This window comes from Microcebus murinus, chromosome 7 (assembly GCF_040939455.1).
Source record: "Microcebus murinus isolate Inina chromosome 7, M.murinus_Inina_mat1.0, whole genome shotgun sequence".
NCBI classification, from domain to species: Eukaryota; Metazoa; Chordata; class Mammalia; order Primates; family Cheirogaleidae; genus Microcebus; species Microcebus murinus.
The window spans coordinates 9,416,748-9,441,256 of NC_134110.1; the positions used below are offsets into that span (position 1 = coordinate 9,416,748).

A 24,509-nucleotide genomic window follows, 5' to 3' on the forward strand; every position below is an offset into this window, starting at 1 on the left:
CCCTGAGGCTGGGGGGAGCTGGGCGCTGCATCTTGACAAGTGGAAGGCTACACGGAACCTACTCTCTGGAGGGCCTCAGAAATAAGTCAGTTTCTATTTGCTTTTTCACTCATAACGTTTTGTAAAGAGAACTTTTAAAATCTTTCTAGCTAGACTGTAATCTCCTTAAGAAAAGGACTCGTATGTGGCATGCCCCAGGCAGCCAGCCACAGACTGGACGGTCACTCAGCCTCCGGTACGTCCCCCTGTGCCATGCTTGCCATGTCACTGGCCGTCACTGTTTGACCCAAGAGTAAAGCTGTGGCTCATGGTGTCCAGCGTGGTGCCCTACATAAGCAGTATGCCCTTCCTGCCCTACCTATGCCCTACCTGCATCCTTGTCCCCAGTTGGTTCGTATCCAATCCGTGCCCATGTCCTGTTAGTTGCCCTGTGAATACAGCTTATCTTTATCTGTTTATCGGCTGTTCAAATCACGTTTCTCTCTCACTTGGGCTCCCACAGTAGCCTCTTAACTGGTCTCCTCACAAATGTTCTAGACCCATCCATCTGTCTGCCAAACTATAGCTGGGATAATCTTCTAAAAACAAATCTGGTCACTATGGAAAACAGTATGGAAGTTCCTCAAAAAAATTAAATATAGAATTACCATATGAACCAGCAGTTCCACTTCTGGGTATATACCCAAAAGAAATGGAAGGAGGGACTGAAACAGGTATTTGTACACACATGTTCACAGCAGAGTGATTCGCAATCTCCAAAAAGTGGAAGCAACCCAGGTATCCATCAATGGAAGACTAGACAAACAAAGTTACACACACACACACACACACACACACACACACACACACTGGTGGTGTTCAGCCATAAAAAAGGAAATTCTGACAACATGGGTGAGCCTTGAGGACATTATGCTAAGTAACATAAGCCAACCACAAAAGGAAAAGAGCGTGACTCCACTTACAAAAGGTATCTAGAGCAGTCAGATTCACAGAGAATGGTATTTGTCAGGAGCTTGGAGATGTCTTTTTTGGAAGACTCTTCAGGAATTAAATTTCTTTAATAGATGTAGGACTGCTCAGTTTATCTATTGCCTGTTGGGTGAGTTTTGGTAGTTCAAAATATTAGTCTATTTCATCTATGTTATGCATAGAGTTGTTCGTTCTATTCCCTTGTTATCCTTTTTAATGCACATGGAGTCTGTAGTGATAGCTTTTCTTTATTTCTAATACTGGTAATTTTTTTCCCCATTTTCTGTTTTTCAATCTGGATTAAGGTTATTAGTGTATTCCTCTTTCTAAGAATTAGGTTTTATTTTCATGTATTTTGCTTATTGATTTTGTATTTTTACTTATTACTACTTTATTTTTTCCTTCTGCTTGCTTTTGTCTTTTTTTCCCCCCAGTTTCTTAGGTTGACATGAGACATTTATTTTTTTCTAATTAGCAGTTCTATAAATTTCCTTATAAGCTTTGCTTTGGTTGACTCCAACCAAATTTTGATATTTTGTGTTTCATTTCATTCAGTTCAAAATATTTTTAAATTTCTCTAGAGTCATCTTTGGCCCACAGATTTAGAAGTATTTATTTAATTCCCCAGTGTTTTTTAAAAAAATTCAGTTATATTTCTCTCAGTAATTTTTAGTTCTATTATAGTCAGGCAGGATACTTGGTTAAATTCCTTTAAATTTGCTAATGTTTCTTTTATGACTCAATTTTAATTTATCTTGGTGAATGTTTCACATGTACTTAAAGAATTTTTGTTGTGCTGTTGTTGGGTAGAATGTTCTATTAATTTTAATTATGTGCAGTTATAATGGCTTATGGTGATGTCCAGTTCTTTATATCCATGATGACCTTCTGTCTGATGTCTGAAGTGTTGAAATCTCCAATTATAATTGTGGATTTGTCCCTTTATTCTTTCAGTTCTCTCGGTTTTTGCTTCACTTACCTTGAGGCTTTGTTAGGTGCATGCATGTTTAGGAGTATTGTGAGTTCTTGATGAATTGACTTTTACCATTATGTTATTATATCCTCTTCATCCCTGGTAATTTTCTTTGCTCTAAAATCTGATTTGTCTGATATTAATGTAGACACTTCAGCTTTCTTTTGATTCATACATGCATGATATACCCTAGTCCATCTTTTCACTTTTAACCTACCTATATAGTTTCTTAAAGATAGTACCCATATATATACATTTTCAGCCATTCTGACATTCTTCATCTATTGTTTGGTATGTTTAGACCATATAATTTTGGCAGCATGGGTATAATAGCTGCTTTGAAGTCTTTGGTAATTCCAACATCTATGTGACCTCAGGGTTGGCATCTATTAATTGTGTGTGTGTTTTTTTTTTTTTTCTTCCTTGTGAGTTTAGGTATTTCTGGTTCTTTATATGCCAATTAATTTTGGATTACATTCTGTATATCATGAGACCCTGGTCTTATTTAAATTCTAAAGAGAATGTTGATTTGTATTTCTTGTTGGTGCTGCTTTCTCTGGCAATCACCCAGACTATGTTTGGTCCACAAATTATGACCTGCCTTCTCTGGGTTCTGGCTTCAACATAATTCTGTTTTCAAAGTGTGTTCCCTGCTGCTCAGATCAGTCCCGCTGGCTAGTCTGTGACCCTGTAGCTCCATCGTCAAAGCCTGTGATATGCTTATCGGGGTCAGATTCGCAAACACACAGGAGTGGCACTCGGGAGTTCGTACAAAACTTTATGGGATCACTCTTGATGTCCCTCCTCTCCACCAACACTTTCTTCTTGCCAACTCTAAGTCCTCCCTCTCAGATCTCTGGATAGAAATCTGGGGCTCGGCCTGGCGTGGTGGTTCACGCCTGTAATCCTAACACTCTGGGAGGCCGAGGCGGGTGGATTGCTCAAGGTCAGGAGTTCGAAACCAGCCTGAGCAAGAGGGAGACCCCCATCTCTACTAAAAATAGATATTATTTGTACAACTAAAAATATCTATAAAAAATTAGCCGGGCATGGTGGCACATGCCTGTAGCCCCAGCTACTTGGGAGGGTGAGGGAGGAATGCTTGAGCCCAGGAGTTTGAGGTTGCTGTGAGCTAGGCTGATGCCATGACACTCTAGCCAGGGTGCACCCAAAAAAAAAAAAAAAAAACTGGGTCTCTACTTTCCCCAATATCCTGCAAACTTACTGCAGCTGTGCCTGTGTCCAACACCAAGTAGCAGGAGGAGGTAAGAGACAAAAAATATATAGCAATGTGTACTTGCTACAAACTCTTGGGACCATAGTTCCTTTGATCGGAGAGAACCTTCCTCAGAGTTTTAGGTGTCTGCCTGCTGCCATCGTTGTCACCGTGCTGCTGCCTGTGCTACTGGGGTATTGCTTGGGTTGCTGTGGGATAGAAAAAGGGAAGTCTGCTCCCAGAGCTCTTTCTGGCCACATCTGGTGGGCATTTTCTGGGCTTCAGGGCACCTTAGATTCCAGGCTAGATGATACTGAAGGGGAGAAAAAAATGGTGAATTCACCACTGGTTCAGTAGGACTTAAAAGTCTGATCTCCTTCCCCATCCACCTGCTGCCATCCATGTTTTAGAGACCTCAGGTAGCTCCTTCTGCATTCTGTTTGAGTCTCACAGGTGCATTCAGTGGGAGAGACAGGGCAGTGTTTTTAATCTATCTTTTCCACGATAAGAACCATAGCATACATTTTAAAGATACTTCTAATAATTACAAAATTAATACCTGTTCATTGTAGATAATACAGAATATGCTGATAAGCAAGTGACCTGTGACACTAACACTCCTGCATAACTTCTGTTGGTTTGTATATTAAGCAAAATTAGATCATGTTGTACATGCAGCTTTGCATTAGCTTTTTTCTTGTCACTCAATGTGTCAGGCTTATTTCTTTGGTAATATACGTTCTTCCCTAGGATCACTTTTCAAAACTGCATGGCAAGCATTCCCTCATATGGCTGTATTCTAATTTTTTAAAGCAAGTTCTTATTACTAAACATTCAAGTTTGCAGAGTTTTTTGTACTGTTTGCAGCCAGTGAGTAAGTAGCTGGAGAGATTGCAACAGGAGTTAAACTCTTTTTAACACTCTCTAGGCCCCATTTGAATTTTTGAATCAAAAATATGCTACTTTACAACTCTAACCCAGTTAGAAAAATTAATGCTCTAGAAAGGCATTACACTGGATGCTTAAGAGAACTGGTTAAGAAGGAGCCATGCTGTAAACGTAGCATCTCAAGTCCAAGTACGGAGGGAACTCCTTCTGAGGTTAGATGCCTGAAAGAAAAGCAGACTGTGTTGTGTCCTTAAGAATAATTGTGATGCACTTATTTTTATGTGTCTCTATTCCTCAGTCCCTGCTGCCCACGATAAAGATGCAACTGTGCCTGCCCAGCAGCGATAAGACGCTATGGGGAAGTGCTTGCAAATAGACGCAGTTAAAAAAGCCACAAAGAACTCTTTAATTAAGTCTTCCTTTCACCCTCATTAAAATTCAGTGACGATTACCATGGAATTTGTGCTGTATCTCAGAAACAAATCATAACAATTTCATAAGACTTCTCTAGGATGCCTGGGGTACAATAAGATGCAGCTTATTATTTTGCTGTGGTTTGATAAATGGGAAAATGTATATAAAACTGTCAGCACTCTCTTGGAAAAGCCTTAGCCAAACCTGTCGGTCCTGATGACACTATTAATTAAAGAACTGGCAGGAAGTTAGACACTTAAAATAGTAATGGTAGCTATGGTTAGACAAAATTCCCACACATACATACACACACATACGTATCTAAGTGTGTGTTTATATGTAGGGTGTGTATATGTTTATGAGAATAACCTTATGATGTTCCATCAGATGGCAACTTGAAATTCTCTAAGGTTTTTTTAAGGCTCATTATTCTACAATGTGCTCATGGAATTTTTAATCTATGGTATCTAAGCATTAAACAATGGGAACATAATAAATTTTATGTAAGAATTGAGGGTCTCACAAAAAATATGGAACATTCTATATGAGGTTAATCCTTATAAAAAAACAGATGTCCTGGAAATAAACAGGCCTAGAGTTGAGGTCTGATGGTGATTTCATATAATCATCACAATAACTAACGTTTAAGAGCACTTCCTTTGCACTAAACTCTTTGCTAACCACTTCCTTTTTTACCCCTTTAACAATTTAAGATCAGTCTATTTTTACAGTAAAGTAATAGTAAAGACTGCTAAATAACATGCCCAAAGTCCCACACTTAAGTTCTGAGTTCGGAATTTGAACCTGGGTCTCCCTGACCTGAAGACCTTGTTTTTAACCATCTGTTTCCTTTTCTTGGCTCCCTTGTTCTTGGCTCAGAATTCCCCAGCCTCTATGTTCACTTGATCTCGCGTCGTTTTGGTTTCTGGATTCCATTCCAGCAATGCGTTACTTGCAGAGCATCTTTTAAGGAGTGAGGGGGGATAAAAGGTATTTTGGGATTTTTCTCTTTTGCAATAGATATTAGAACAGTTGCGGCAAGTAAAACAACTCTGCATAAGGTTGACAAGGCGAAAGGAAAACGTTCTCCATGACAAGCATTTGTCACCTGTACCTCTCCTCTACAAAAGGAGAGAATCCTGCCTGGACCTCCGAGCCTGGGTCCCCCACGTCTGCCAAGGTGGGTGCTGAGCCTCTCGGCCTGATGCCCGGATGTTGGCTGCTCTCATCATAGCAACGGGGAAATAAACACACTGGAACTGTGAGGGTAAGAGTTGCATCGGAAAGAACAAAAATCACCTGTGGGAAAGCAAAAAAGATAAATGAAGGGAAAACTGTAAGAGGAAGGAAACAAGGCACAGCAGTCTGGGATGGGGGGAGGGTTGGGGGGAGTTTAGGAAGAGACGAAGGGAACTTTGGGGACACTGAGCCAGGAGACAAAGACAGGAAGAGACGGATGGCAGACTGCTGAGAGGTGGTGCTGTGGTTCTTCACTGTGTCCCCTTCCAGATCTGAGATGGCAGGAGCGTCTGGCAGGGTTTTTATTGGTTTTCATGGTCGGTCGGTGAAAGTGACCCCAGGCCAGGGCTAAGTGGCACGAGCCCCTGCTCCGAATGTGTAATACAAACTTCCTTTTAAGTGTGTGCTTTAGTTTGTACAGTTGTTTAGTTTCTATTATTTGAGATTCAGTTTTATCTCTTTTTTAATGGATTCTAAAATCTTTGTTGTCAGCACAAACTCTCCCACTGGGAGCCCTGTAGTCTTAATGGGCAGATTTCTGTGTAGGGAGGGGAGAGAAGGCATGGGCGAGCTGAATAAATACTACAGAGATCAGAAATATATTTTATGTAATTTTCTTGAAAGTAGAGTGGTCCTAAAGTGGTTTTTTTTTTTTTTTTTTTTTATAAAGCTCTTTTGGCATACAGTATATTTAAGCAACCATATTGAAATGAATAATTGTCAGGTGCAACAGAAATGGTAAACGCCTTCATACTGCATGCTAATTGTTGATCAGCAACTATGTATCAGGCATCAGGCTTCAGCCTGGAATTCAATGATCAACTTATAAAACAGTCTCTGCTCTGAGGCTCACAGTCTGGTAGGGAAACAGGCATGTAACAACAAGCATGCAGCTCACTTACTTGGTCCTAAAATAGATTAATGTGCACAGCACAATTTATCCTGCAATATGATGATGGCTGCACTCCTAATGAGCTCCACAACTGTAACATTTATAACAAGGATTTGGGCGAAGAACAAGGAGTTGGCAGAGTGTTTCAGACTTGCAAAAATACAAATTACTTTTCCCAAAGGAATTTCAGCATGAAAGGAGTTCTCGCAGCTATACTTCTAGCGTCATAAACCTAAACAACACCAAGCAAATACAACCTTTGCATATTTGTTGTCAAGGAAATAAATCATAAGGACCCGAAATAAGGTCCATCCCAATCAAGCTCTTCACTGCCTTCATGCCTTGCCCCTTACCATTCCCTTCAGATGCCTGACACACCAGGTGACCCAGGGCATCTCATTGCTGGCATAATTGAATGCAGTATGTCTTCACTCACATCCTCCAGAAGTGAACTGCACCAGGACAGGGACTTCTATCTGTGTGTCTATTGCTGTAATCGCAACCACTTAGAACAGTGCCAAGTGCATAAATAGTAGACATTCAATATATATGAGTCAATAAGCGAATTCAAGTCTCAGTTTAAATATTTTCTCCTTGGTGAAGCTACCTGTGACCTCACTGGCCGGGAAAGTTGCTCCTTCCCATGTTCCCGTTGCACTCGGACCTATCTGTGGCGGGGATATAGCCACACTGATGCCATAATGCACTGGATTTTATATGACTGCATGTTAGTTTGCTCTGGCTCTGTTACAAAATACCGTAAACTGTGTGGCTTAAAAAAAAAAAAAAAACAGATGTTTATATTTTCATGGTTCTGGAGGCTGGAAGTCCCAAAGCAGGGTGTTAATGTGGTTGAGTTCTCGGTGGGGGCTCTCTTCCTGGCTTGCAGAAAACCCACGTTCTTGGTGTGTCTCCACGTGGCAGGGAAGAGAAAGAGTTCTGGTCTCTTCCCGTTCTTATAAAGACACTATTCTTATCATGGGGGCCCCACCCTCATGACCTCATCTGAGCCTAATTACCTCCTAAAGGCCTCATCTCCAAATACCATCACACTGGGGGTTAGGGCTTCAGCTCATGAATTTTGGAGGACCACATCCAGCCCATAACAACCGGTTTCCACCACCACTGTCCACACGCAGTGGATGTTTCTCACCCATCCCGAGCACCTTCCTTGAAATTCTACCCAAATAACATTTGAATATTCACAAACATACCTCACTGCTCCTTACAAATTTTCAAGTAAATAGCTCCATTTTATAAATGTCAAAAATAGTCTAATCTACCCTATGGATCAAAAGCTGCGAGAAAATTAAAAAGGAAGGAATATTAAGATTTTTCTTTAAAAGCGAAAACATACCGCGTTTTTGTTGTACAGGTAAAATGCTCAGAGGGTAAATTTCAATTTGGCATGCTGTGAATTCCACTGGCCTGATTTGGGCAGCCCTCCTCAGGCCCTCGACACCTGTAAAATGGTTTACATTTTCTAAGTTCAACCTCACAAGGTCCCAAGAATGTTTACTGGTGACATTTTCTCTAATCACATCTTTGAGGACTGAAGCACAGAGAAACTGCTCAGTGGCCTGAGAGACACACAGGGATTTAATGGACAGGCGGGGATTAGAGTAATTCTAAGTGTTTAATCATCTTTTCTGTTCTCTTAGGCTCCAGAAAGCTAAGGACAGCTTGGAGAAGGTGACAAGGAGACAAGCACAGAGGAAGTGGAAGCTTCCCTATCATGCCCTCTTCTACGTGGCAGTTCCCCGGCAAATGGCCCAATGCAAGGGACACTATGAGAGTCCTAGGCTGTGGGTGGGAGTGAAAAAAATAAATGCACTTTAGCTAAGAGTCTGAAACGAGTGAACGGACTGCCACCAATTCTACAACAAGCATTATTGAAGCAATTTAGGCACAGATCTTTCACATAAGAGCACCAGTCTCCCAGGAGGCCAATTGCAAGAGGAACTCTAATGCATGTCAACAGTACCTGGGCTCTGGCCATGCCCAGGCGACGGGGACAGGCGGGATGTAGACGGCACGTTCCCAGCTCTTGAGGAGTAACAATCACTTTTTACATCTGTGTAGCATCTCGTTGCTCACCCAGGACATTCTCGTACATCATGTATCCTCAGCCTGGCCCGGCCACTAAGCATCGCCACTCTTGGAGAATGAGTGGTTGCGTGATTTGAGGACGGGAATGCAAGTGGAGAGGTAGGCGTTGAACCCAGACTTCCTGGCCCACGGTTCCGTGGACTAGACTTAGCACAGGGATGTGTGCTGGGCTGTGCAAGACGCGATCATGTTTGCTTCACTTAAAACAGGAGAAGGCTGGGGCCTGAGGCTGGCGAAATCATCCATTCAAATTATGCGATATGTGCTGGTGGCCAGGGCTGCTCCCGAAAGCTTCCCTATGTGGGTGCCTCAGTGTACTCAATTTGCTCAGAATGCGAGGGTCAGGCATGCAGGTTCCCCAATGCTTTTGGCTAGAAATACTGAGGCCACCTGCTGGGGTAAGTCGCTTTGCCCTTACTGCACAGCGATGACAAGTGATGAGGGCCCATCCCACAGCTCACATCTGGCTTCACGAGATACACTGCACTCTAATTTCAGCATTTCAGGATGGAACCAGAAAGCTGTCTCCACGTTGCTACCTCTCAACACCAGAGAGCAACATTTTAGTGGCCAAAAAGCAGTGCCAATTTTCTTATTGACATTTTTCTAAGTTGTAAGATAGAAAACAAATGTTTAAGATGTATATATAGGCTGGGTGCAGTGGCTCACACCTGTAATCCTAGCACTCTGGGATGCCGAGGCGGGCAGATTGCTCGAGGTCAGGAGTTCGAAACCAGCCTGAGCAAGAGCAAGACCCCGTCTCTACTATAAATAGAGAGAAATTAATTGGCCAACTAATATATATAGAAAAAATTAGCCGGGCATGGTGGCACATGCCTGTAGTCCCAGCTACTTGGGAGGCTGAGGCAGGAGGATGCTTGAGCCCAGGAGTTTAAGGTTGCTGTGAGCTAGGCTGACACCATGTGGCACTCTAGCCTGGGCAACAAAGTGAGACTCTGTCTCAAAATAAAAATGTATATACACATTTTCAGAGAGTTTTTATCCTGGGAGTCTCTCGTCTGGGAGAGAAAATCGGGGTGGACCTTAGCGTTCAGGTTGGGTTCTTGAGTCTATTCTTGGAGACTGGGATGATGCAGCTGAGAGGAGAGTTCTAGGCACAACCTGTGTTTTGAAATTTAAATCTTAAAGATCCTCTGGATCCCTCAACCTTGGCATTCTTCGGGAGGAAATTGCTGCGTGTGTGCGCATGTGTCTGTGTGTGTTTGTAACAGAAAACATCCGATGGCAAGAGCAAGCCTACCAGGAGCCACATAGTTAACTTGATCCTGACGGCAACCAGAGGGCGCAGTGGCAGACCAGCAGTGCAGGGGGGCCCTGGCCACTGCAGGCCTTTCTTTCAGGCCTGACTTCTGGGCCCTCCATGTTTTGTGTGTGCCACCAGAGACCGGTGGTTCCCAGACTCCATCGTGCTGTGCATCCTGAGTTCCTGGAGCGCGTGGTGAAATGGAGAGTGCTGGGCTCCCCGGAAGTTTCTGACTCAGCAGCTCTGGGGTAGGGGGCGGGCTCAGGAATTTGCATTCAGAAGGATCTTCCAGGTGGTGGTGGTGCTACTGGTCAGGGCACTGCTTACTGAGAACAACTGACTTAGACTGTGGATCAGGGAACAAGAATGGCACGAGAGTGGTAGGAAGACCAGTTGACAGTGACAGGTACCAGGGCTGAAAATCAAGCACTTCTCGCCTGATGGGGCAGGTGTCTGGTTTCTTCTTCTAGAAGACTTGGGACAGGAAAGGCTGCAGGATTGGGAGTTATCCTATCGGGAAGGATCCCAGAGAGGCAGAAATACCTTCTCTCCCAAGTGAATGGGGTCCCACAAGCTGCATAGAATGAGTCATTCAATTTGAATCTTAAAAGAAATTTAACCTCTTTGTGTTACCTAAGCTAGTTGAATGGGACTCATTGATTACAAAAATGAACACGTTTGTCAACATATACGGGTTATAGCATATCCCAATATTTCTTTTTCAGAGCACTCAATCATTTTATTCACTTACAAGATAAACCGGATTAAGTTCCCTAGACTTCTATACCTTTAAATGCAAACCGATACAAGAATTAGTAAAGAATTTTACTTTTTTTCATGCAAAAGTTTTCTGGTTATAGAATAAATATCCATGCTCTCATGTTCACTTTTATTCCTTTTTTCAAAAGACGGATACTTTATTCTTTATTTCCTTAGTCTCTAAATAGATCATGAATCATCATGAGTTCTTAAAAATGGGCAATTAACATTCTATGTAGTCTATACATTTTAAAGTATAAGTTAAGCTATCCATCCTCTGGATCTCCCCCCACCCTACAATTCAGTCTGTTCAGTGAAAAAATTTCTCATACTTCATTTCTCATCAGTTACAAAGTTAAGACTTACTGTTTTTGTTTTCCAACTTTTTAAAAATTAATTTCATGTTTACAAAGAATTGCAAAGATAGTTCAGAGAGTACCTGTATGCTCATCACTCAGTTTCTCCTAGTGTTAATAGTTTATCTCTCTAAAAATTCCTTTGTAGCCAGACACAGTGGTTCACTCCTACAGTCTCAGCTACTTGGGGAGCTGAGGTGGGAGGATCTCTTGAGCCCAGGAGTTCGAGTCCAACCTTGACAACATAGTGAGATCCTGACTCTTTAAAAAAAAAAAAAATTCCCTTGGGTGGCCCATTTGCAGTCGCCCACTCCCCCATGTCAATACCTGGCAACCACTGTTTTCCATACCTAAAGTTCTGCCTTTTCCAGAAAATCATATAAATGGAATCATACAGTAAGTAGTCTTTGGGGGTCTAGCTTCTTTGACTTAGCAAGATGGATTTAAGGTTCTTCACTTGATGTACTTGGTGTACAATTGTATATTAATTATTCATCTTTATTACTGAGTAGATGTACTAGAGTTTGTTCATCCATTAAGCCATTGAATGACATCTGGGTTGTTTTCAGTTTCTGGTGATCATGAATACACCCACCATAACCATTTGCATATGGGTGTTAGTGTGGGTGTAAGTTTTTGGTTCACATGAGTAAATACCTAGTAGGGGCATTGCTGGGTTGTATGGTAAATGCATGCTTAACTTTATAAGAAACTGCCAAACTTCCAATGTGACTGTCATTGTGTGTTCCCATCATCAATGAATGAGTTCCTGTAGCTCTGCGTCCTCCTTTGTACTTGGTATTAGTTTTCTTTAGTGACTTTTAACAGGTATCTAGTATCTCACTGTAGTTTTAAATTACATTTCCCTGATGCCTAAGATGTTGAACATATTTTGATATGCTTGTCATCTGTATATCTTGTTAACTGAAGTGTTTCTTTTTCTAATTCTGAAAATCAAGATCTTCATTTTCTTATTATTGAGTATTAAGAGTCCTTTACGTATTTTTTTATACAAGACCTTTGTCAAATATGTGGGTTGGAAATATTTTCTTCCATTGTACAGGTTCTTTTTATTCTTATAACAGTGTTTTTGTAGAGTGAAGTAGCTAGCTTTGATAAAGTCTAGTTTACATTTTTTTCTTCTATTAATCATGCGTTTGGTGTCCTATCTAAATGTTCATTGCCAAAACGAAGGACACATAGACTTTTGCCTATGTTTTTAATAGAAGTTTTATTAGCTCATATTTTATATTTAGGTCTACAACTCATTTTGAGTGAATTTCTTTAAAGTTGTGGGGTGTATTGAGGTTCAGTTTGTATATAGATGCCCAATTGTCCCATTTTTATTTATTGAAAAACCTACCCTTCATTGAATTTCCTTTGTACCTTGTCAAAAATCAGTTGACAAGGCTTCTGGTTTCTGTTCAGAGATGTGGACAGCTGGAAAGAATGCCACTTCAATCCCACAACAAGAAAAAAGCTACACTGAAACTTAGCAACTTTAAAAAAAAAAATCAGAAAATGGGGCCCACAGAGTGCAACTAAATTGAATTCTGGAGACACAGGTGCCTACAGAGTGAAATGAGGCTTGAGCACGTGTGTACCTGGGGCACCCAACACTGATGCCATCTTAGGTGATGGGGATATTAAACTATGCTATGGTTTGAATGTGTCCCCCCAAAATTTGCATGTTGAAACTTAACCACCAACGTGATGGTATTAGGAGGTAGGGCCTCTGGGAGGTGATTAGTGCCTTACAAAAACACTCGAGGGAACTAGCAAAGCCCTTTTGCCCTCCCACCTCTCTGCCATGTGAGGACACAGCATCACACCCTCCAAGGAGGCAGCAGCAAGGCACCATCGTGGAAATAGGACTGGGCCCTCATCAGAAACCAAGACTTCTGGCACAATGCTTACTGGGCTTCTAGCCCCCATAACTATAAGAAATAAATTTCTTGGGTATCTTATAGCAGCAGGAGTGGATTGAGACAAACTAGAAATTTTTAACACACTGCTAAAGAATGAGTGTGGGATAGAGCAAGGGTGAGAAGCCATTGGGGGCAGTGGATTTATGGGTTTTTTTCACCCTCTGTGGACCTTTCTTCCAGGATCTCACAGGGAAGACGGGGTAGAATTCAATGAAAGTCCCCCATCGCCTCCCAACTGCAGTACTTGTTAGGAGATGAAAACAGCAGCAGCCAATGTGAAATACACCCACACCCACCCCCTTCTCCCCTATGTTACGAAAGGCTGAATCTTCAGGGAAAGGTTACGGAGGACTGTAGCCAGGGCTCTGGTAGAATCTTGTGGCAGCTTGGGAGGGGACAGGATAGAGGCAACCACCCATATCTCTGTCATCCCTAAGTTATTAATACAAAAAACAAAGCCACAATCTGCAGGGGGGACAGGGTGTTCAAGTCACAGCCTGAGGACACTGATGGGCACCAGCTGCAGGTGAGGAGGGGAGGTTGGGGACAAAAAGAGGGCCTACCTCTGGAGGAAGAGCCGAAACTCACGTGAAAGCCACACCCCTGGAAACTAGGTTCCCAGTATACCTGTCCTGGTCTGGCTCTCAGAAAACCAGAGGGCATCCTCCTTTCCAACATGACATGGCCAGTTCATGTAAATAAATAACTGGGGGATTTGTCCAGATAGCCATAAGAGACAAATTCTCTCTGGTGAGCAGTACAAAGAAAGGATCCAAAGCTAATCAGAGAGACAAAAATAAAGTATCACTAGAAGAACCGAAAGTCTCTGGTGCCCGTTATAGACAATGAACTCCAACTCTGGTAACCATAGCAACAACAAACTTCAAACACAGCTCAACTTCTGACTAGATTAACAGAAACCTTCATATTAAAGGCCTAAGTTAAGCAAATCCGTGCTCATCTCCAGTCACAAAAAGTGCTTATCTCAGTATCTGCTGTCATAAATAGTATGTCTGGCTTTCAACAAAAATTTATAAGGCATGTCAAATGGCAATAAAAATACAGTCTGACAAGTGAAACCATCACCAGAATTGAGACTCAGGTATGACACAGATAATGGAATTAATTGACTGGGAATTTAAAATAACTATAATTAAAATATGTTAAAGTCAGACAGAAAAGATAGACAATATGCAAGATCAGACAGGTAATTTCAATGAAGCAATGGAAGTTATAAGAACATCAATGACAGTGCCGGAAATGGATGAAGAGAGGCTGGTTAATAGGTACAAAAATACAGTTAAATAAAGGAATAACTTCTCACTTCATAGCACAGAAGGAAAATTATAGTTAATAATTTATATTTTTCAAAATAGCTACAGGAATTATAATGTTCCCCAAACAAAAGATATAACTATTTGAGGTGATGGATATTCCAATTACCCTGATTTGATCATTACACATTATATACATATATCAAAATATCATATGTACCCCCAAAATATGTACAATTACAATAATTAAGAAAAGGCATAGTAACAGAAGTGAAGAATGCTTTCAAAATAGCCTAAGAAAGATTCAGTCAACTTGAAGATAGGTCAATAGAAATTGCCCCAACTGAAATGCCAAGAGCAAAAAGGTTAGAAGTAATACGATAGACAAAAGCGTCACAAAATTGTAGAATAATATCAAAGCTTTCTAATACATGTATATTTGGAATACCAGGAGGAAAAGACAAAGATGAGCAGCAGAAATATTTGAAAAAGTAATGGCTGAATTGTTCAAATTCAGTGACAGATACCAAACTGCAAATCTAGGAATCCCAGCATACTTAAAATGCTGAAAATGAAGGACAAAAAGAAACTCTCAGATGTGTGGCCAGAGGGGAACAACACATTATAGTAGTTCACCCTTATTCTTGGGGTTATATTCCAAGACCCTCAGTGGATACCTGAAACCATGGATAATATCAAACCCTATATGTAGTCTACATTTTTTTCCTGTACATGCATTTCTATAATAGTTTATAAATTAGGCATAGTAAGAGATTAACAATAACTAATAAAATAGAACAATTACAACAATGTACTATAATAAAAGTTATGTGATCTGTCTCTCTCTGTCAAAATACCTTATTATAATTGTACCACAGGTAACTGAAATCACAGAAAGTACAACCACAGACAAGTGGGTACTACTGTAACTACAGAGGAATAAGGGTTAGAATGACAACTGACTTCACACCAGAAACCATGTAAGCCAGAGACAATGGGGTGTGCTATTTATAAAGTGTTGAAAGACAACCGTCAAATCAGAATGCTATCTTTCGAATGTGAAGAAGAAATAAACACAAATTCAGAGGGTTCTGTGCCAGCAGACCTACTTTACACAAAATGTTAAAGGAAGTTATTCAAGCAGAAAGAATTTGATATAGATCAGGAACTTGAACCTGTATAAGTGATATAAATCAAGGGAAAATATAATTGCTGTAAAAGATAACTTGACTATTTAGAATGATAATAAAAATGTTTATAGCACATGTAAAAGTGAAATGAATTACAGTAGCGGTACAAGAGATGGGCGGGAGGAATTGGGATAACTGTTGTAAGATCTTACACTACATGTGAAGCAGCACTATAATATTTGAAGGTGGACTTAGATTATTTAAAAGTATTTATCATAAGCCCTAGGGTAAACACTAAAAATGGTAACACAAAAAGGTATAAAAATAAATTGAATATATTTGTGTGGGTTTAGTTTTGGGCTTCTTATTCTGTTTCATTATCTATCCAACTATCCTTTTACTACTGTCTTTTTATTACTGTACCTTTATAATTAACCCTTCCATTTTGGTCTTCTCCTTCAGAAGTATTTTGCTATTCTAGTATTTTTATTTTTTTATTTTTTTAGAATCAGCCTGTTGGTAGCCATACAAAAACTTTCTGGAATTTGTGTTGGTGTTATACTGGGAGAACTGACATCTTTGCCATGTTATATCTTTGCCATAATATATAATCCATGAATATATTATATCTCTATATTTAGATCTTCCTTCATCATTTCAGCAGTGCTTTGTAGTTTGTGGTGTAATATGATTCCTGACCATATTTTGTTAGATTTAAACCTAAGTATTTCATTGGAGAAGGAGGTGCTATGATGAATGGTACTGTCTTTGAAATTTCAAAATCCAGTCGTTCATTGCTGCTATCTAGACAAATGACTGACTTTTTTGTAATCCTGCAACTTTTCCAAACTATTAGTTCTAGGAGCATTTTGGTAAGTTTTGGGGGGAAGACAAATATCTTTTGTGAATAAAGATAGTTTTATCTTTTTTTCTAGTTTGTATTCCATGTCTTATTCTCGCTTCATTGCACTGGGGTTATTTTGAATAGGAGAGAGAACAGAGAACATCGTTGTCTTATTTCTGATCTTAGTGTGAAATGGTAAATCACCATTAAGTAAGAAAAATATTTTTAGGAAAAAGGTAAGTCCTTCTCATAATACAATAATTGATACTAACTTTAAAGTGGTCTTCTTGGAGAAACCATACTCTCACCGTATAAATATGGTATAGAAATAAGCTGGATTCAGTTAAAAATTGGATCCCTGCAAATATGCATTTAATGTGTTAATCCTGAAAAAGTGTAAAACAAGGTAGCCCCGAAGCATGAAGTCAATAGAGCCATGGAGTCAATGAAAATTGCTGCATAGCATACAATAATATTTACAAATCAGGGCACTTAGACCAGCCCTGCTTAGTGTTTTTGAGCTGGCAGAGTTGTTCCCTTGGGCAACTCAGTCATAATCTTAAAGGCATTTTTACATATGTAAAAGCTCTCATCCCCCACTGAAGCCTGTGCCTTGTGAAGTGTCTTTGGTGTTGGTAACCTGCTGCCTGGGGGTGGTACACTGGGCCACCAGGATGGTCTAGTAGGGGCTGGAAGAAGTATACCTCCAATGCGTGGCAAGGCCACATAACTTTCCTGCCTAGATTCTTTTAGAAGTAACTGACTCTGGTGCTCAAGAGAAGGTTTGGAACTACCATTGATCAGAGTGATCAGAAATGGGTTGACACCTGGCATTAACCTTCCATTGGCAAAAACAACTTGGTATTCAAGTACAAGTTGGAGGGTAGGTGGTGTTCTATACAAGCAAATAGAGGAGTAAAGAAAGTAGCTGCCATTTGTATTTTGTCCTTCTTAGGGAAAGAATTCAGGTTATTTTGCTTTCTTCCTTATTCTTGTATATTTTGAATTATTACAGCCAGACTATTTCATTTTTATAATCGGAGAACAAAACAAGACAAAAAAGCAATTTCACTTTGGAAAGGTGGTGGCTAACAATCAAATTTCTTTTTCCTTGAATAGTTTCAAATACAAAAATTGTAGCTCACCACTACTCTGAGGGATTAGAAAACCTCATTTGACTTTTATGTTTCTCCCTCAATTTACTGAACTAGACTTGGAATCTTGCAGCTCTACTTGGGGAAAAATGGAAGGAGAAACCAATCTTGGCTTCAACTTATGCTAATTCAATGTAGAGCCAAACTGGTGCTTTTCTGGGCATATATCAGCTGTCTTTTAGTAATTTGTGATACTGACCAGACAGAGTCTAGAACTTTTTTCTTCTAGCATTGAGATAAAGTGCTATTTCTACATATAAATATGTAAACTTATTGCTCTGGAGAAGAGTGTGACCTGTTCAGATTCTCAAGAATTCTTACAATAGATTTCCAACATCGACTCCTACAGTTTATTCTATAATATTGATCCTGAAATTTATATGCCACTATCAGTTCAAATTCCTTTAAAAATAAAAACATATATATTCCTATAATATCCTCCATTGTCAATGTTTACTTTATGTTTAAATATAGCCCTTTCCTGCAGATAGACATTTACATTTTTTGATTTATAAGCTCATCTTTTCTTCAAACCTCTCCAGAAAGAGTTATTCCCGAGTCACTCTGGTCTGTGAACTTTTACTATTAATTATCACTTCCATGTTAGCTTTTTCCTCCCCCCCACCCCCCAGGTTTCTCCTGCTTCACTTGAGCAAAGTGAATGTTCCCCTTGTAGGGAGCTTTCGTCATTCTTTTTGCTGTTGCTAGAGCTCTCCTTCCTAGGTTTTGGGAATTGCCGAGTGGCGGTCTTGTTGGGAGATAGTTTCACTTCACTCTAAATGTCCAAAGGCCAGACGCCACTTATCCAGCCCCGGGCAGGCAGTTAGGGCATTGCCCGAGACCCAGACTTGATTAGGCAAATGCATTCACCCCAGACTTTCAATAGGGACCTAATTAGTGGTGCACAAACTGTGATCGTGAAAAATCCATCGTGGCAATTGCACCAGCGCTACTGGGGCCAGTGTCGAGCACGCAGGGTCAGCAGAGGCAGCAGGGCAGGCCTTGGCATCCAGATTAATGATCGCGGTGGTTGAGTGCACTGGTTGGGCCTGTCTGCTGCCTAGCCTCCCTTGTCATAATCAGTTTTCCAAACCTGCTTCTCTTGCTTTCCTGGCAGATTGTGAGGTATATACAGGGCCCGGAGAAAAACACTTCCCTAGGTGTAGGGAGAGCAGCTGGGGAGAATCCCTCCTGTGATGAACAACAACGCACAGTCTCCTGGGGCGAAGTCCAGGCCAAGCCACGTGGAGCCTCTTCCTTTTTCTCCTCCATCTCCGTCCACCGCGTGCCTTTCCAGTGGGCCTCCAGTCTGGAGACCAGGCTCTTTGCATAATTCCTCTACCAGTCTCCAAGAGAAAGTGATAGTCAATATCTTTTTTTGATTCAGCCATGAGATTATTTCCAGATGATGTCTGGAGTTTGTATATGCAATATCGCCAAGTAAGGAGGGTCTCCAAAGAAGAGAGTTGAAAAGAAACTAAGAATTTTTCTTGCTGTTCTTGCACTGATGGCAGAGCAATGACTTGTCTTCCTGCGTTTTAAAGGAAAAGCTGTTCTGTAGTCTTCTCCGCATGAAAGAGTGTCTGCCTGTCTTCCCTAGCCATTTGAACCATATCACTCAAAGTCAGTGGGCAATATATAAAACTTTTTGACAAGTCTCCTGCTTTCCTGCATCCAAATAAATAAACAGAATATACGCATTTCCACCAAAGGCAGCAGGACAAGACATCCCATTTCATGCTTCAGCAATCTGAGTAAGGAAACAAATATAGATTTTTTTTCTTCCAAATGCCTTTAGGTTATAAGGCAAGTTGATTAAGGCCTCCCTTTAAGCCCCACCAGAGAAATAAATGGATAATGGAGTGCGCCTACCTACCCTTAAAGAGAAAGAGGTTGTGTCTAATATTGACTCTCCTAATCAGTTTGACATAAAGCATATTTCTCACAGATGTGGCACTCGGGCTCATCTCGTGTGCAGGAGAGACGAAAGCCATATGGATTTCAGTTTCCTGTTAGCCGAGAATAAATTAAATTATGTTCTTTTCTCCTGTTTACCACTCCTGTGAATTCAATTTCTATGTAGACACGTCAGATATTTCTTTAAGGGAGGAGTTAATAAATTGCTTTTTTCCTTTTATCATACAGATATGATTCTTGCCTTTCCTTCCTTCCCCTCACTGGCAATAAAATAATACAGAACACAAAAACAGAAAAAAATGAGAAGAGAGTTTGTGGGTTGTGACATTAAATGTGACCTTGGGGAGGCCGCAGAAGAGCTAATCATAAATCCTGGCGGTCCATGGATAAAATGATTCCCAGAAGTCCCCAAAGCTTAGTGATGCTCTTGACAAAGAGAGCCAGTTCCTCCAGATTTTGAGTAGGGTATTATATTAGTTAATTATATTAGTTCGTTATATTAGTTAATGTAAAGCTAGCTGTTGTAGCAACTTCATTGTCTCTGGTTTAGCAGAAAAGTTTCAAGGTTTCACTTTTTTTTTTTTCTTAATGTTTCACTTATGTAGAAGTTCATGCAGCAGTGGGAATGCAGGTGGGGTGGAGTGGATTCTGCTTCTTGTAGGCAATTAGAAATCCAGTCTGAGAAAGAGAATTGCAAGGTATACTTTATGGGCAGGACTAAAAGTGGGGTTCTTACCTCTGTAGCCATTTTCTTTGTCAAACACTCTCCCATGGTCTGGAAAATATCTTTTAGCCATGGGGTCCTGGAGGGAAAGGGTCAGTTAGTCTCTGGTTCCTTTGGAGGGATTAGAATTTTCATCTGAGGCCATTTGGGAATTTGGGACCCAGATAATCATTATTAAATTATAATGTTCATGTTATATGCTTATTCTATATGAATATTTTTGCTCATTTCATAGTCATATTTTTTAATCATACGGTTCACTTACTTTAATTTGTCATGATACCAATCTTTTTCCATTGGACTGTACAATTTTACACTCCTAATTTAGATTAATCTTCCAATCAGATATACTATGTCTTGATATAAATTTTTTTTTCCTAGATGAGTATATGTGTGTGTTTTCTAAACCTTTACATACCTGAGACTGTTTTTCTGTTGTCTTCACAGCTTCACTGTGTTAAGAGCTGCAAAGCAGGAATGATTGCTGATTATCACATGTGGGCAATCTAAAGCATGTGTAGGGGCAGAGGAAAGCTGCTTCTCTGGCCACTGACGACTCGCTGAAATGACTGACAGCAGACAGATCAATAGGAGAAAAAGGCATACCCCTGTATCCATATTCATATGGACATGGGAGTTCTGCAAATCTGAGACTCAACGAAGGCAAGATTCCTGATGCTTAAATAACTCCCTCACAGAAAAGAGGAAAGTTGGGGGCTGTAAACAATTTTATAGGAATAGTAAATGATTTTTAGGGGAAATGAATGAGTCCAAAAAATAATTACCTGCGACAAAGTTCCAGATGAGGGGAAGGTGGAGGGCAAAAGTTCACTGAACAAAGCTTGTCTTATTCTGCAGATAAAGTCTTCCAGGTAATACTGTTAAGTAGATAGTGAAGGACCTCCAGCTGTCCCAGGGACAAAGGGGGGAGCCCCACCTTGGTCCTGCCTTGAGCAATTGCCACACCTGTGGGGCAATTACCACTTGTGGGGGAGGAGGAGTGCCCTGCCCATCTGCAAAAGAATGAAGGGGGTTTTTCTCAGCTCCTGTGCCAGGCAGCCCAGGCACAATATGATCTGGAAAGTGACCTAGAGTAGCCTAAGCCTAATTATTATTAACTGGCCATGCAAGTGGTTCCATGGTGACAGGAGGAGGGCCCATTCTGACAGTACAAAACAGGACCCCAGACCATAACCAGAGCCTCTCGTTAGGACGGGGGGCTTATTCGTTATCTGTGGCGAGTGGATCTTGCTCTTTCCCTACAGACCTATCTTGCTCTTCCTCAGTAAACTTTGTTTCATGCTTACCTTGCTTTTGGTGAGCCTGGCCTGTCTTCAGCCAAGAGCACACCAAGAAGTGAGAACATGATTGTCGACCCGACACTATCTTTGATTTGCCCTCCAAAGAATAGATGAAAAGTCCATTTGAGCATAGGGATCACTTTTAGACTGTTTTCTCCTCTGGCTATTTGACGAGTTTCCTAGGGAGGGGCTCTTAAGACAATTGCATTTCTTTTGGAGAGAAATTTTCTTAGTCAAATAAGGAAACTCTAGATAGAGTCCCTCCCATCCCTTGGGGAGAAAGTAGATCAGAGAGACAGAAGGGCAGGGAAAGGTCGGAGAAAGAACTTGGTTCTGAGGCTTATTTTTGAGGACTTCTTATTTTAGTTCAAAGTGTTCAGCATGCCAAAGAGCCAAACTTTAGGGATGTTATGTTCTAAGCTCCAACATATGCACTAATTCCATTTTTTTTGAATTGACAAAAATAAAGAAGTTTCCGTATCTTCTCCTTTAAGTGTCACTAGCATAGTTTCTCCTTTCAGAAGAGTAATTGAGAAGGAAAACTTCCACCATGCAGGGAATATTTACAGAGGCCACCCCTGATCTCTTCACTTTGAAAATTACAGAAAATCCTGCAATTTATAGTAACATTAAAACTATTGCACTTTGTTAGAATAGTTGAACAATTTCTTAAGAATCTAGCAGTTGCCAATATACATCATGAAAACCTCTGAACAAAAGACTTGTTAGTCACTAAAAATATTCAGCCAAAGACAGTTCTGCTCACAGTTTAGGGGGAAAAGCTTCCTTTAAGATGTTTAAATCTCTTTGTGCTGTATTCACATTGCTGCTTATACCCCACATTTATATACACACACACACACACACACACACACACACACACACACACACACATACACACACACACCTCTGTTTTTAGGAAGCTTTATTTTTTAGGGTGGTTAGAAGGTTAAGTTGTGACTTTCAAGTCTCAGATTTAGCGAAAAAGAGTAAAGAAAGCCAGGCTCACCTGATGCTTAAACATTTTTTTTCTACCTCAGCAGATGCTTTATTCATGCTAGAAATTGAAAAGTATATAGAAAAGGAACAATTTTTAATTTTCAAAAATTTAATACTTCCAACTTTATTTAAACTGTTTCATAGAATATAAAAAGAAAGGCTTCCAGATATTTTTTCCTTCAGGTAATATTTGTGCCATCCCCCTGTAAAGTTTTCCAGAGGTGAAAGACATAGAGGGAGAGTGGGGCCAAACAATGTGGCTTTATTGAGCACTCCTGGGCGAGGTTCATGGGTCCCCAGAGAGGGGTGCCCAAGAGGTCGTGTCCATTTGGAGGTAGGTGCGGGCCTTTATACTGTTTGGGGCAGGCTAGGGACTTTTGGCGGGAAGAGCTGGGGATTTTCCACTGTGACCTTCGGCGGTTATTGAGAAATAGGAGGGGCTGGTGGTATTTGCAGAATCCAGGAACCGAAAACTTTCTTATCTGGGTGGACATCCAGGTGGTGGTGTTTTCGGCAGGGCCTGGCAGTTGTCCTTGGTGGGTCTGGTCCTTGGCGAGTCTTTTCTCTTTGATCTAGGGAGGGGAGGGACCCATTACCAGCCTTACACCCCCAATAAAAGAAAGGGGGGAAAAGTAACACACACAGTCTGTTTTCAATACAAAGCCAGAGTGATCCTCTTAAAATGTAGAGCAGATTGTGCATCTTCTGTTACCAAATCTCCCCAACAAAACCCTGGAAAACCCAGAGTCCTTGCAATGGCCTTTGAGGCCCTATGTGATCTGCTCACTCCACTCTAGCCAGATGCAGGTGTCCTCAAAGCTTTGAAATGATGCCCTTTGCTGCTTCCTCTGGAAGAATCTTTCCCCAAATGTCCTCTTGGCTAATGGCTCCTTCAAGTCTTTCTCAAATCTTACCTTTTATAAATGAGGTCTGTCCTAATCACCTATAATTATTCTACCTAAATTATCAACTAGCTCCCATGCCTTCTCTGGATCCCCCTTCCTTGCTTTTGCTTGTTTGTTTCTGACATCACTTGCCATGTTGTACCACATTTTGTAAATGATCTATTATTTGTCTTTACCTCTACCAGAGTGTAAATTCTAGAAATAGCAGCCATTTTCGTCAATTTTGTTTGCTTACGTATTCCAAACACCTGGAAATAGTGTCTGGAACATGGTAAAAATCTCAGTATAAATGTGTTGAATTAAATGATTCTTTCTTTAAAAATTTTATTCTTAACTGTTTTCTTTTCTCATTTTGGAAACAACTATTTATATATTGAACCTCCTGGAGTGATCCACTAATTGACCATGTTTTCATTTGCTATCTCTGTAATATCTACAGATCTGCATCTTTAGTCGTACTTTAAAAGAATAAGTTTGACCTTTTTCCTTTTGACAATGTAAGATCAGGCTTTTTAACCATGGGGTTTGAAATCTCTTGGTGTTCTTATACAGAACCATTAATAGGAGTTCTACAAAGCTCAGATTGCTTTGGAGTACCTAACTTGAAAGATAAATATTCCAACTTCTCCAAAAATGCCTAACATATAGAGTTTAATTACTTTCTATGACCCTCACTGACCCTGGTTAATGAGGTCAACAGAGGCCTTAGTAATCACGGACTTGAATTTAACTGTGTAGTCAGCGATGGCAACCTATGGAAGACACAGACCCCTTGGGTTAAATACAGAGCTTGCTTCCATGTCTTCTGCTGGCTCCCCTTTGACTAATTTCTCCTGATCTTTTTCACTGACTCCTCTTCCTTTACCATTCCCTTTGATTTTAGGGTTTCCCAGAGGTCACTCCCAGCTTACTTTCTCACCCTACACATCTGCCCTGGGACAATCTTACCTGCATGGCTTCAAACCACCTGGATGACAAGGACTCCAGTCACCACCTATGTCTGGATCTTTCTTCGGATGTACAACCTCTTTGAGGTCAAGCCTTTGCTTGCCTCTCTTTGCATTTTTTTTTTAAATTTTCATTTATTTTTACTTCTTGAGCTTCTTGTCTCTTCTGATTAAATTTTAATAAAAATAACTAGATATTTATGGGAGTACAATGTGATGTTTTGATACATGTACACACACATTGTGGAACATGGATAAACCTAGAGGACATTATTTCAAGTGAAATAAGCAAAGCAGAGAGACAAAT

General features: G+C 40.6%; 1 long non-coding RNA gene across 1 annotated transcript; it reads left to right on the plus strand.

The window, feature by feature from the left end:
* Positions 1-24,363, plus strand: LOC105876525 (uncharacterized). The gene is made up of 3 exons (XR_012920004.1): positions 1-85; positions 20,498-20,713; positions 24,139-24,363. It is a non-coding gene; the product is annotated as an uncharacterized LOC105876525 (long non-coding RNA).
* The last annotated feature ends 146 nt before the right edge of the window (positions 24,364-24,509 follow it).